A 6,869-nucleotide genomic window follows, 5' to 3' on the forward strand; every position below is an offset into this window, starting at 1 on the left:
CCTGTGGCATAGTGCACCCTGCCTTAGGGCTGTGAGGCCTGCTAGAGGGGTGACTTACCTTTGCTACAGGCAGTGGGTTGTGGGCATGGCATCCTGAGGAGAGTGCCATGTCGACTTAGTCTTTTTCTCCCCACCAGCATACACAAGCTGTGAGGCAGTGTGCATGTGCTGAGGGAGGGGTTCCCAGGGTGGCATAAATACATGCTGCAGCCCTTAGAGACCTTCCCTGGTCACAGGGCTTTTGGTACCAGGGGTACCATTTACAAGGGACTTATCTGTGTGCCAGGGCTGTGCCAATTGTGGAGACAAAGGTACAGTTTTAGAGAAAGAATACTGGTGCTGGGGCCTGGTTAGCAAGGTCCCAGCACACTTTCAGTCATAACTAGCATCAACAAAAAGTTAGGGGGTAACCATGCCAAGAGTGGCATTTTTCTACACCTGTCCTTTGTGTAGTTTCGTGCCGGAGCGGGACCTGGGGGTTTCTGAACTGGTGCGGACCAGATTTTGCAAGGCGGGCACCATTTGTGCCCTTCAAAGCAGTTGGGTGGTGCTCAGAGGCCACCCCACCCCAGTCCTAATACACAGGGCGAGGTGGTCACGCCTCTTCCTTGCAGGAAATCCTTTGTTCTACTTCTCCAGCCTGAGCCTGGATCACCAGCAGGATGGCAGGACAGTGTCTGGTGTCGGCAGCAGTGTGGGCTGGTAGCTAGACCATGTAAGGCTGCACAGGCAGAACTTGGGAAATCCTCTAAAGAACCCCCAGAGTACATGGTATGATGCACTGGAATCAGTGTAGCTGAATGAATCCAACATGTTTGATACCTATGCCTAGGTTTGGAGAAACCATTGTGTTGGCCAGTGTCCACTACTCACCTTAAGATGGTTTCCCCGCACTTAGAGTCAAGGAATTAGCCTGGGGTCTGTAGGGGCTCCCTGCTCATGCAGGGATACCATCACAGTTAGGGACATGAACCCTGCCCTTGGGCTGAAGGGCCTACCAGAGAGGTGATGTATAATGTCTAAGTGCAGTGACCAGTTTCGGTGGTGAAAGGGTGCATGCACCATTTCATGCAGGCTGCAATGGCAAGCCTGCAGACAGTTTGCATGGGCTCCCATGGGCGGCACAATACATGCTCCAGCCCAGGGGAGAGCCCTGGTGTACCAATGCCCTGGGTCCCCAAGTAGCATATACTAGGCACTTATATGGGTGCACCAGTGTGCCAATTGTGGGTGTAAAAGGTTTACCAGCAACCACATTTAGAGGAGAGAGCACAGACACTGGGGTCCTGGTTACGAGGATCCCAGTGAAGTACAGTCTAAACACACTGACATCAAGCAAAAAGTGGGGATAACTTTTCTAGAAAGATGGCACTTTCCTACAGTGTGGGTAAGGCGTTAAGCTTATCAGAGGGTAGTGCTAAGCATTTTATCTACCCACAGAGGCAATAAATGAGACACACACTCAAAGAATATATGCGAGACCAATTTAGAAAAATAAAATTTATTTTTATAAATGTTTCAAACTCAAGAACTTTGTAATCAGGTAAGTAGACTTTTAAGCATAAAGACTTTGCAGTTTCAGAAATACAGTGTGATTTTAAGAGTTCTCTCAATGTTATCCTATGGGGGAAAACAATGTTCAGCAAGCACTGGGTTAACAGCAGCTTACAAAGCCAATCTCAGGGAGTTGTGATAAGTACTGGGCACTGATTAGAACCACACCAATAGATCACATTGGGTGGCACTGGGGTGGCTGGCTGCAGAGGTGCAGTATGGTGTCGGGTGCCCAATAGTTTCCTATGGTAGTTTGGTCCTCATGAAGACAGGCTGCAGGCTCTGGCTTGGAATCCAGTGAGGGACAGCAAGCAGGTAGGTAGTAGACTTGGGGTGCTTGGTGACGTAGGTGCACCTTAAGTCCTCTTCTCCTGTGCCCAGCGGCGACGTGTGCAGGGGTGTCCATAAGTGTTGGGTTTCCACGTCCGAGAGCACTCGCAGTCAGGGAGTCCTGTATGTTGAGGCTGCAGGCATCGTGTGGGAATCTGACAGGAGTCGACCCAGGGTGGACTCGAGCTCCTAGGCACTGGGGGACGTTGTTGGCACCAATGACTCACCTCAGCTGGGGTCATGGGAGCAGTGGTTTCTGTAGATGTCTGATTTCCCTGCTCCACAAGACTGTGTGGGAGGGGGCCTGCGTGCAAAGGCTGCAGGAGTCTCGGGAAAGTCCAAGATGGGTGATACCACAATGGACTCTGTCTCTGTGCAGCTGGGGACCCGCATTGGTACTGTTGGTTGGCTTCATCTCAGGTCGTGGACATCGGGTGCAGTGGACAATTCTAGTGTTGGGTTTCCGGTGTCCAGCAGCTACAGAGTCTTTTCTTTGGAGTGTAGGAGGGTGGCCCTCCATCTAGTGTGCAAAGCCAGGCACACTATGCAGGGGGTCCAGGCAACCACACATTGGTTAACAGAGGTAAAAACTAGATCCCTTAAGGTTCCAGTTTTTAAAGTAGATTGGTCAAGCAGCTAAGCCAGTCTTGGAGAAGGGCAAAGTATTTGTTGTACTCACAGCATCAATCTTGCAACTCACACCTTCAAAGTAATAACTCAAGACCAATTTATAAAAATACTTCAGATTATTATTTAATTTTTAAGACCAAGATTATCAAAATTGGTTAAGTACTTTTTGAGATAGGAATTTTTGAACTTTGATGAAAATAATCTTTTTGTGCATAATTATGCACCATAGGAATCCATGGTGGATCAATACATATACATATAAAATCGTACAGTTGATTTACCAAGTTCTTCTTTTTCAAGTTGATTAAGGTCATCGATGGGCACCCTCTGCCAGCTGGAAAAGTTGTGGTGGCTCCCGGTTCTAGTAGGAACAGTGGGAGAAGGTCTCTGGAGCTGGTGCAGGACCACTGCTGGGACCACTTAGAAAAGCATTACACTGGTAAGTTTAAAGTTGAATCTCTGGGGTCCCCTTGGAGTCTCCAGGTCACAAGGGGTGGGTGACCCTTAGCAGGTTCTTCAGTGCAGGGCACAGGGTGACCGGGTGTAGAGTGAATCTGAGCCAGGAGCTGTGCGCAAGGAGGCCCTCTAGAGCAAGAGGTAATTTGATTCAAGGGTCGTTTGCAGGACAACGGGTGCACTCTGTTGGGAGGTCCATGGTGTTCTGAAGTCCCTTGACTGGGGCTTCCTCCTAGTCCGGTTGCAGCCATGGGAGGGCTGTTTTGCTCTGTGTCTGACATTAGCTGACCAGTACCGTGGGTATTGACTAGGTTTGGCGTCTAGGGGTCGCAGTGCCACCAAACTTTGCACACTGACAGGGTTTGTCCTCGCGGTTGTCAAAAAAAGTTTGGTCCACCTGTGGCGTCCGGTTCGGGAGTTAGCAGCTGGTCAGTGAAGTGACCCTCACTGGTTTGCTTGTTTATTTAAGTTGTAGAGTGGTACCTCCACTCTGAAGGGAGTTCTTGGGCAATTGACAAAGCCTAGAGGTCCTCTTGGATTTTTGTAGTTATTCAGTTTTCCAGCAGCTCCTCTGCGGCGACAGTCAGATCTTGGGTGCAGCAGGCAGGGTTTGGTGCCTTTTCTTGAGTGCAGGAGATCCACAGTTCTCGTGCTTCAGATCTTCTTGGTGCTGGTCTTCTTTTGTTCGTCAAAACTTTTTCTGATAGAGGGATGCCATATTTGGTGAGTGTTTTAGGGGACCCCTGGTAGTGACCAGTGGGTCACCTACCTTTGGGTGGCTGCATCCACTATAGTGACCACTTCCTGCGGAAAGGGTCACTTCCCGATCCCTGATTGGGTATTTTCCTTCCATCCAAGATGGAGGATAATAAAATGGAGTGCCCACCTCGCAGGCAACCCCCTAGGAGTGGTACATGCCAGGTGGGGCCACTACACCTACACTTTGTTTGAGTTTCCTGCTGTTGCTTCCACCAAGAGTGGGGGTTTGCATGGGGGTTACTATCTGCTGCTAGCAGCAGGCCTGGGGGTCGAGTTTCAAAGGCGGTTAGCCCTTTGAAGCTCTCCTCCACGGCAGTGCACATTCCTGAGGGAGGGTGTGTTAGCATCTCCACCCAGAAAGGGCTATGTTCTAAAAAACGGAGTGACGGATCTGTCCCCCAAGGTTTGCAGATTGGCTGTCTGGAGGTGTGAGGCTGGATAGAACAAGTCAGCAACCATGCCTGGGTAGTTGGCTTTTGCAGGGGCAGCTCCAAGGTGACCCCTGGGTACCTTTTATAATAAATCCAACACATTTATTATTCTGAGTTGTTTGAAACCACACAACCCAGGGTTCAGAGTGGCCATCATGTTGCCATGAAACTCGTACTGACCAGTGTTCAGCACATGTATTTTAAAATGGCTGCTCTGTTCACTCGCTATGCCCCAGGTTTGGCAAGGACATATTGCTCATGCAGCTGTGCCCTCACATACAATATGGTGCACCCTGCCAGAGAGGTGACTTACCTATATCGTATGCAGTGTGGAGTGGACAGGGCACACCTGTAGTGCGCCATGTCGTGTTCTCACTTTAGATTTGCAGCAGGCATTCAGCCTCAATGGCTTACCCTTAGTACCGCCTGCCCTGGGCACCTATGTACCATCTACTAGGGGCTTATGATGACAGCCAAGCATGTATCTAATTGTGCCAATGCATCACAACAGTGTAGGGAAAGAGCTCTGGCCAGGAATCTTGTTTAGCAGGGGCGATGGGCACTGTCAACTTCTAGGCTACATCATACCCCATGCAAAAATTGGGGGGTAACCATGTCAAAAAGAGGCCTTTTCTCACATGGAGTTTTCTTCTTGTAGGGCAAGTCCGCTGCCCATGGGAGACTTGAGTCTTTATTGAAGGCTAGATGAGTTGGCTTTTTGCGCATGATTAGAAATGCCACCTAAATACTCAATTTAGGGGCGTTACAGGGAGTGCCAGGCAGTAGCCAATGGGCTGCCCACCTTTAGGTTGACTACACCCTTCTTGTGACCACTTCCACTGGGAGGTGAGCATATTGCTAGTGGCTTAATTCCTTGCAATAAGACGGAGGAATTTGAAAAGTAGTGTCCACTTCAGCTCGTCCACCCTAGGGGTGGGACTTTCATGAAATGGACACTCTTCCTAATTTCCGCTGCCAAAAGTGGGGTTAGGACAGGGGTGGGGGTTGGTCATCTCCACCATCTGGAGATACCTGGGTCGCATTTATAAAGGCGGCAGGGCCTTTAAAGTGCCCTACCCTGGATTGTCCATCATGCTTGAGAGGAGGTCACCACACCTCTGCATGCTTTTGTGTCAGGCCCTCAAGACCTCTGGCTTTCACTTGTTCAGGACTAGTCAGTTAGCCCACTAGTAGTTGGTAGGTTTTCAGGGGGCACCTCAAAGGTGCCCTCTGTGTGCATACGTTATTAAATCCATCAGTGGGGTCTGTGAGGGTTTATTATTCTGAGATATTTGATACCAACTATCCCAGGGTTCAGAGAAGCCATTGTGTAGCTGGGGAACTCGTAGTGACCAGTGTCCAGCACATGCATTTAAAATAGCTTCCCTGTACATACACTGTGTCTAGGAATTGACAGATATAGTTGGGGCATATGTGCTCATGCATATATGCCCTCACATGTAATATAATGCACCATGCATTAGGGCTGTTAGGCCTGCTAGAGGGGTGACTTAAATATATGGCATGCAGTGTTAGGGGACATGGCAGTGGCAGTCTGTATGAGGTTGGTGCTGGTCCCTCAGAGTGGCACAAGTTGTGCTGCAGCTCTGAGGGGCACTCTTAAGTGTCCATGCCCTAGATACCAGGGGTTCCATTTACTAGGGACTTATAGGGGGCTGAAGGGCCTAGTCACTTGGTGATCAAGTGACCAGGTGTCTTGTTTTAGGAAAGGAACACTGACATAGGGGATCTGGCTAGCAGGAACCTAGTACATTGCATCTAAAAAACAGGCAAAACGTGGAGGGGGGGATACTTCAACCACAAGAATAGCAACGACATGGAAGGGTTTACTTTACCTATTAGATGTTACATATTTCTAAAATATCTACTGGAAAAATAGACTGGAAAAGATATGATCCTTCTGAACGGCCTTGGCAACCTGCATCTTTTGTTCATGCCCCACGTTTGGTGCGACAATTTAATCTGTTAAGTCCTATGAAATCACGCACTGCGTGTCGGCCTTTGGGGGGGAAAACTGTTGTGGGTACACTAGCACATCCAAGAGCTCGATTACAGTAAGATGTTGTTGCTTACAACAATCTGATAGAGACTTCTAGCTTCAGCTTCCTTACCTTAGAATTCCCTGGCGTCAGCTTCGAATCCGGAGTTTTTTCTGAGCAGTACCCTGTGCGCGCCTTCGGACGGCGTCGTTCGGATCCGCGTGCGTCGTCAGCGTCGTTGGAGTTGTCTATGACGTCACGGTTGTCTATATAGACGCCGTCTCGGCGCGCATACGTCAGTTCTTTTCCTTCCGCGCCGGTTAAGCGCAGTTTTGGAAAGAGCTACCCTGCTTCGACGGTTTGTCTACGCTTTTTTGACTGTTTGGAGTCATGTCTTCGAGAAAGACAGGATTCAAGCCGTGTGGTGCATGTCATCGCCCCATGTCGGTGATGGATCCGCACCAAGTTTGTCTTTGGTGCCTGGACAAGGACCACAATTCCACCTCGTGCTCCGATTGTCGGGCCATGGGGCCGAAGGCCTTGAGGGAGAGATCCCTTAAGCTTCTTGCGGCCCGACATTCGTCTTCGGTCGGCGCGACTCCGCAGAGGTCACGGTCTCGCAGTAGGAGGAGGTCGCGGCACCGCTCCCGGAGCCCCAAGTCCTCTTCCTCGCATTCGAGGTCATCGGAAGGTAAGAGGCACAAAAAGA

This window comes from Pleurodeles waltl, chromosome 4_1 (genome assembly GCF_031143425.1).
Source record: "Pleurodeles waltl isolate 20211129_DDA chromosome 4_1, aPleWal1.hap1.20221129, whole genome shotgun sequence".
Taxonomy (NCBI): domain Eukaryota; kingdom Metazoa; phylum Chordata; class Amphibia; order Caudata; family Salamandridae; genus Pleurodeles; species Pleurodeles waltl.